This window comes from Perissodus microlepis, chromosome 17 (genome assembly GCF_051167445.1).
Source record: "Perissodus microlepis isolate ML-2025 ecotype Zambia chromosome 17, ASM5116744v1, whole genome shotgun sequence".
Classification (NCBI taxonomy): domain Eukaryota; kingdom Metazoa; phylum Chordata; class Actinopteri; order Cichliformes; family Cichlidae; genus Perissodus; species Perissodus microlepis.
In genome coordinates, this window is record NC_140477.1 from 8047861 (window position 1) to 8055795 (window position 7935).

At 43.4% G+C, this 7935-nt stretch overlaps 1 pseudogene; it reads right to left on the minus strand.

The window, feature by feature from the left end:
* Positions 1-1032: 1032 nt before the first annotated feature.
* LOC146369164 (uncharacterized) lies at positions 1033-4229 on the minus strand (annotated as a pseudogene).
* Positions 4230-7935: the final 3706 nt, after the last annotated feature.

A 7935-nucleotide genomic window follows, 5' to 3' on the forward strand; every position in this document is an offset into this window, starting at 1 on the left:
CTAAGTGTATTAAAGTGAGTGCTTAAATGGCACAAAGTATTTTCAAGTGTGGGTGTCACTCTTTGTCGGCTAAGGATATCATATGTTGGCATAAACCTTTGTTTTGTTTAAACGGGCTGGTAAGCTTTGAGTCTGGACTCAGATCTCAAGATAAAGCATTGTTTGGGCCAGAAAAGCCTGCAGTTAGGATACACAAAGGTTACGTTCACACTGCAGGCAAAAGCGCATCAAATCCGACTTTTTTGACCCTATGTGACCCATATCCAATCATGGTATAACAGTGTGAACAGCACAAATCCGATATTTTCAAATCCGATCTGGGTCACTTTCGTATGTGGTACTGAATCCAATACGTATATGATGTTTTAGAAAGCGAGTGCTGTTTGAATGGTCATGTCGATTTAAATCCATCTTTTACGTCACTGACACAAGACAGACGCCAATTATCAGCACCGCGAACGCTTGCTGGCCATCCAGTGAAACTGTTGGGAATACAACGTTGGAGAAATGTGAACATTTTATTTGTACTGTAAAATCTGCAGATTCTGACAGAAATCTGCAACTATCCTTTGAAGCACCGCTCCTCTCTAAAACAGCAATAAGGATAATTATTAGGCCATATGTAAATAACAAAATGTATATCCTGTATATAAATTATGGCTGTAGCTTCTGTGTCTGAGAAGTGAATCTAATGTAGAAGAGTCTCAAATGTGCATTCAGCACATGGCGACTCCTCTGGTTGCAAAAAGAAGTCAGATTATATATGAGAAAACGATTCTACTTCTCTCTTGAGTTACCTCAGTTAACACTCCTATTACGAGCTTATGTTCTCAATCAGTAGTTTCCAATAATCTTGAAGATATCATTGCATACATTTTGTCAAGTCAAGTCAAGTCAAGTTTATTTATAAAGCACATTTAAAAACAACCAAGGCTGACCAAAGTGCTGTACAATAAAATACAAATATAAAATACAATAAAACACAAGTACATAAAACACCTCACTGATAAAACAATAAGTTAAAACAATAAGTTAAACCTTGCTAAAAGCCAGTGAGAAGAGGTGAGTTTTAAGAGCAGTTTTAAAAGTTCCTAGGCTTGTGGAGAGTCTGATGTGAGGAGGTAAACTGTTCCACAGTCTGGGTGCAGCCACAGCAAAAGCCCTCTCTCCCCTAGTCTTTAATCTGTACCTGGGAACATCTAAAAGCATCAGGTCTGCTGACCTCAAAGATCTCCTGGGGCGGTAAATGCTAAGAAGCTCTGCCAGGTAAGGAGGTGCAGTACCGTTAAGAACCTTAAAAACCAGCAGTAAAATTTTAAAATCAATCCTAAAAGCAACTGGGAGCCAGTGGAGAGAGCAGAGGACCGGAGTGATGTGGTCTCTCTTTTTGGAACCGGTCAGCATGCGAGCAGCAGCGTTCTGCACCAGTTGGAGGCGATGCAGACAGGAACGATCTAAACCAGCATAAAGGGAGTTACAGTAGTCCAGCCGTGAAGTAATAAAAGCATGGACCACCCTTTCTAGATCGTTCCTGCACAGGTAGGTCTTGACTTTAGCTAAAATCCGTAGATGATAAAAAGATCCCTTGACTACGGACCTGATTTGTTTATCAAATTTAAAAGCACTGTCAAAAGTAACACGAGGCTCTTAATGGAGGAAGTACATTCGGAAGTTAGGGGTCCCATAAAATCAAAGGAAAGGTTGGGGTCTTTAGGAAGCCCAAACACAATGACTTCAGTTTTACTTTCATTTAGATGTAGAAAGTTAAGAGCCATCCAAGTCTTAATGTCAGACAGACAGGAGAATAACGGCTGCAGAGAGTCCTTACAGTCTAACCTCAGAGGGAGGTAGATCTGAATGTCATCAGCAAAGGAGTGGAAGGACACGTTATGTTTGCGCAGCACATCGCCCAGAGGGAGCAAATACAGAATGAACAGCAGGGGGCCTAGAATGGACCCCTGAGGTACACCACAAGTTAAAGGAGCTCTGGGAGATGACAGTTCACCGAGGTGAACAGAAAAACTCCTGTTATCCAGGTAGGACTGGAAAAACTTTAAAACAGTACCTTTCAAACCGACACAGTGTTCTAGGCGGGATAACAGTATGTTGTGATCAACAGTGTCGAAGGCTGCTGTCAGGTCTAAGGTTACTAGGACAGCAGCACAACCAGAGTCTACAGTTAAAAGCAAATCATTAAAAACTCTCAGTAAGGCGGTTTCAGTGCTGTGACGAGCTCTAAAACCAGACTGAAACTTCTCATAGAGACTGTTGTTGTCTAAAAATGACTGGAGCTGCCTGAGGACAACTTGTTCCAGTACTTTGGACAGAAAGGGCAGATTGGAGATGAGCCTATAATTAGAGAGTATAGATGGATCCAGGTTAGGCTTTTTAAGGAGAGGTTGAACAACAGCATGCTTGAAAAGTGTTGGGAAACAACCAGAGCTGAGACAGGCATTGATCAGGACCAGAAGGACAGGTCCAACTGAGTCCAGGACCTGCTTCAGAAGACGAGAGGGGATAGCGTCAGTGGAACAGTTGGTAGACTTGACCTTGCAGACTGTTTCATGCAGCTGAGAAAGAGAGATTAGCTCAAACTGGTTAAAGGCAGATTGGCACGAGGGAGAAACACAGGGATTGAAAGGTGGAGGTGGAATGACAGACTGCAGGGAGGAAATCTTGTTAACAAAGAAATATAAAAAGTCATTGCAGAGGGTGGCAGAAGGTGTGAGGCAGGTGGACGTATGAGGATCAACAATGGAGTTTAAAACACGAAACAGAGTCTGAGGTTTATGGACATTACTGCTGACCAGGTTAGATATGTAGGAGGACTTAGCTTCTTTAGCAGCTTTCTGATAAGTTAAAAGAGAGTCTCGCAGGATATTGAAGGAGATTTGCAGCTTGTCCTTTTTCCACTTTCTCTCAGCACACCTGCAGGAGCGCCTGAGAGCACGAACAGAGTCTGTAATCCAGGGTTCAGCGTGAGCTTTGGGACGGAGTGATTTTAGGGGAGCGATGGAGTCCAGAATAGAAGTGCATGTTGAGTTAAAAAGAGCAGTTAAATCTTCTGCACACAGGGAGTCAATCCAGTCCACCGTGGAAAGCTCAGAGTTGTTGAAAGCAGCAGAGAACTGGGATGGTACATGGGTATTGATGATCCGGTGGCGGCGTGAAGGAGCTTTAACTGCAGCAACAGAACATTGTGCAGTGGCAGAAAACAGAACAGGAAGGTGATCAGAGATCCACGCACTCTCACAAATTTCAGAGATGTGGATACTCAGGCCGTGAGACATGACGAGGTCCAGTGTGTGACCTTTCTCATGTGTAGAGCCAGACACACACTGAGTCAGGTTAAAAGAGTCCAGCAGTGATACAAAGTCTCTAACCAGAGGTTTAGATGGACAACACACATGGATATTCAGATCGCCAACAATAAGAAAATGATCAAAATCTACTGAAAGTCCTGATAAGAATTCCCCAAACTCACTGATAAAGTCCTTGTTGAATTTGGGAGGACGGTACACTACTGCACACAGTAATGGAGTAGATGAGTTCAGTTTAAAAAGCTGCAGTTCAAAGCTGGAAAAGGAGGAAGATGAAATCTGATGACAGTCATAAACTGATTTAAAAACACAGGCAAGGCCTCCACCTTTGCCAGAAGACCTGGGAGAGTTGAAAAAACAACAGCCTGGAGGAAGAAGCTCAGAGAAAGCCACAGTCTCACCAGCATGTAGCCAGGTCTCAGTCAGGAACATAAAATCCAGTTCATGAGAAGAGAAGAAATCCTTGAGCAGAAACGTCTTATTGGAGAGGGATCGAGTGTTGATCAAAGCCATAGATAAGGTGAGATCAGTAGCTGTCATCGGGGTTGATGTGCGGCTGAGTGGGCGGAGGTTTGAAATAACGGTACCAAATCTGTGGATCCGCAGCTGTAGAGGAGCTGATGACCCAGCACCCGGAACAGGAGCAACCAGCGACGTACTTGGAGAGTCACGCAGGAAAGGAGCAGGCATCAGGCGCGGGCCGGAGGTGGAAGAGAGTCGCTCGCCTGAGGAGAACGCCACCGCCGGCATGGCGAGGAGCGAACCAGACGACTGAAGGAAGCGCGGGCCAAGAAGCGGGCCCACCGGTGAAACAGGAGCAGCACCAGGCGGAGTTGGAGAGACAGTGCGCACCCAGGGTCCTCTGGGTTGGAGTGAGCCTCTCACAGTGGCAGAGTAGCAGAAACCCATTTGTACAAGGAGAGGATCAGCCAGGCAGGAAAGTGACAGGAATGCCTTTGTACAAGCCAGGAGACCACTTCGCTTCCCTCGTCTTCTCCAGCGTTTTCTCCGGTGTAGCTTGGGAGGGAGGAACCAGGTGCGACGTAGGTAAGGCGGAATGGCATCGAGCGGTGGAGGCGCACTGCTTGTTTGCCCATCAAAAACAAAGGACAAAGGTGCTGTCACTGCTGAGTCACTGCTGAGATGATAAAAAGAGTTTTTCGGTCATAAGTCCGGAGCGAGTTAATTTCCACAGTTAAGGCAATGAACAGCAAACAGAAAACCAGAAAACAGGTGGAGTGACGGCGAGCCGAACATACTGGTGCCATCTTGTCTCGCCATTTTGTCAAATATGGCTTCATCTAGAGGAACACAGGACCTGAGGTAGTGGTCTGCGGTGCCACTGCAGGGGAGATGGACTCACCTGCGCTGCATCTGCAATCATGCCTCGCCGGCTTAAAAATCTGTGATGTCATTAGAATGTTGTTGTTGGTAATGTGTTCCGCTGTCACCTTTAAAGCTGCAGCCGAGGCTTTGTACAGCAACCATGGGAGAAAACAAAGCATGCTGAAAAGCATTGACACGTGGATTGGTCTGCCATGGAGTTATTACAATGACATTATTATTGACCAAAGCATCTGCACAAATAGCATGCTAACACTAAGCTACCCAAGAACCCAGAGTGATGTTAAAGCTTAGTTCTAAAGCCCAGCAGCAAGACCATTAACTTCAACAGGTAACTGGGGTTTAACTGGGGCAAGTGAGGCCTGCAGTTCTTCTTTAAATGTTGTTTTAGGTTCATTTATGATCTCCTGGATGAGCCGCTGAAGCACTCTTGGAGTAATTTTGGTAGGTTAGCCATTCCTGGGAAGGTTCATTGCTGTTCCAAGCTTTCTCCATCTGTGGATAATGGCTCTCACTGTGGTTTACTGGAGTCCCAAAGACTTAGAAATGGCTCTGTAACCCTTTCTAGACTGACAGAGGTCAGTGACTTTGTTTCAAATGTGTTCTTGATTTTCTTGTGTGTTTCTTTTTGAGATTTTTTACTCTACTTCCCTTTCTCAGAAAGGTTCTATTGAAGTGATTACTTGATTCAATAGGTCTGCCAGTAATCGGGCCTGGTTGTGGCTAGTGAAATTGAACTCAGCTTTCCAAAAATGTGGCTAATCACAATTAATTTATAATTTAACAAGAGGGGTAATTACTTTTTTACATGGGTCCAGGTAGGTTTTGATAACTTTTCCCCCTTACTAAAATAAGTAATCATTTAACCCCTTCCTTTTTCTTTTATTTCCTTAGGTTATCTTTGTCAAATGTTAAAATCAGTTTGATGTGAAATATTTAAGCGTAACAATTATGCAATCAGGAAGATGACTAGCACTTTTTCACAGCGCTGTCCAAACAGAAACAGAACTGCTGTGAATTCAGTTCTGGTAAAAACTGTTACCCATCCCACTTCAAAGACATGACAGAACCTGGCAGGAAATTCTTATATTACTCAACAATAACATTCATTAGTGATGAAATTATTACCCTGATGCAGTTTATATTGGCTAGCTGAACCTCTCACATGGCCAAGAGAAAGTAAAATGACAAAAGAAGGGGGTATAATATAAGTCAGAGGCATTAAGGTATTATCACACGCTAATTTGGACTCATTTCACTAAATCCTGCTTTATGCAGTTCAGTCTAGGACATTGCTCAGCCTCTTATAAGGACATTTAATCCAGGCTGAAGGTGATGGCCTGTGACACTAATAACCAGCCACCTAGTGACACCGACTACCACTCCAGAAAAAAAAGTACTAACGCTTGTTCTGAAATTCGCACTGCATGTTGTTCTCATATGCCAGTAATGTGTAAGTCATGAATGAGATCATTTAATTTGATTTCCAGGACAAATTAAGTTTTAAACAGCCATTCTTGTCAGTGGATGAAAGCCTATTAGCAAACAAAAGACCTCTATCTAACTGCCCTGAGATGGACCCATGGGTGGAGATGTGCAATCAGGGTAATGATCCCTTTGGGGTGACAAGGAACTGATGGCCAGAAATATGAAAATTATAATTTCCATCATGCATATCCCTTAAGTCTTACTTAATGTGGGGAATGTTTTCTTCTAGGTTGGGTTTGCAGCAAGGACTCCACGCCTAAGGACTATACAGCACAGTCAGTGACATATCAGTAACATGCAGCATAGTCTGCTCCTTTACTCTGTTTCTAACCAAAAAAATAAATTGCTGCCAGTGTGCTTTTTAACAACAGCTCAACTATCTTTTTTTCTTGGATATTGTCTATTGTTACGAGACAAAATCTGTCCTTAATCAGCAATGTGCTCCATGGGGTGGTTCAATGGTACTTCTCATGATGAAATTGTATGCTCGATGGTAAAACCTCAAGCCAGAAATGATAAACATCACAAACATATGTTTGTTTGCTTGCCAGTCAGGACCTAAACATGTGGTTGCAGTGTGGTGAATTGGTGATACTGAGATGTAGAAAGCCCGATGCCTGTCAGGAATGGATTAGTTACAGATTTCCTTCTCTTCCCTCCTTTTTCAATATTGCACACTCACTGGCCAATGGTCACTAAAACTACTATTGAGGGCATGTGTGAAACCTTTCTTTGGCCAGTGTCAGTCCACTCACATGACAGTTCTGAACTCTGACGTTTGATTCTCACCCTTTAGTCCGTCGACCTGTGAAATGCGAGTCCCATGGGAGTGTTGTAAAAGGCACATGGGAGGACTGTTCTTACAAGAAAATGTTGCAGTGGGACCATGAACATCACAGACTCTTCACAAACCTCAATGACCTCACAGTAGTTTGATCAAATTTCTGATCCTTCACAGTCTCTTGAGCTGTTTTCATACATTGCAGTCCTGAAGCTTATTAGACTTTACCTGATGAAACTGTGTTCAAGAATGGAAGTGTCCACATAAATCAGATCCGACTCTACATGGGCTTTTACCTGCCATCTCCTTAGTACAAAGCCTGTGTAATGTTTGATTGAGCCCCAGTGACAATAAAGCAAGTAACTGTCTGGAGAATTCAGAGTGGAAGTGGGTGTCATGTGTCCTACCTCCTGCATGGTATGACCAGGCACTACCCTTCACCTAAATAAAGCAGAGTAGCACACAGCTGCCTGTTGTGAGAAAGGGCATATCAGGGCAGGATTTTCCCAAAAGTATGTGGAAAAAATGCTAAGCTAGCTGCTGCATCTCAGTGGTCTCTTATTGAGATTTTAATGTGCTTGATTTCCTTTTGAATCTAGTTTTTATGCTAATCTAAGTTACTGCTGGCAGTAGAATTGGCTTTTATTTCTAACTCTCAGCAAGAAAGCAAGTTGGAGTATTTCTCATTCCTTCTCATAACTGTCTGTCCTTTCATATCTCCACCTTTTCCTTTATTTTTCATTTCTCCTCCTCCCTCTCTGTGCTTAGATACCTTTACTCAAAAGGATCTGATCATCATCCTAATCTGATCAACAGTCTAAGCTTGTCTTCGGTGTTATCTTAGTGTACTTGTGCGTATGCATGCACGCTTTCTCAGTTCTTGCGTATTTTGCACGCTGCATACTCTTACAGTTTGTACATGCACATAGACATCACTGTGGATTATCTGCGTAGGTGTCTGCATCTACGTGGGCTAGTTCTGACAAAGGCAGCGAGGCACAT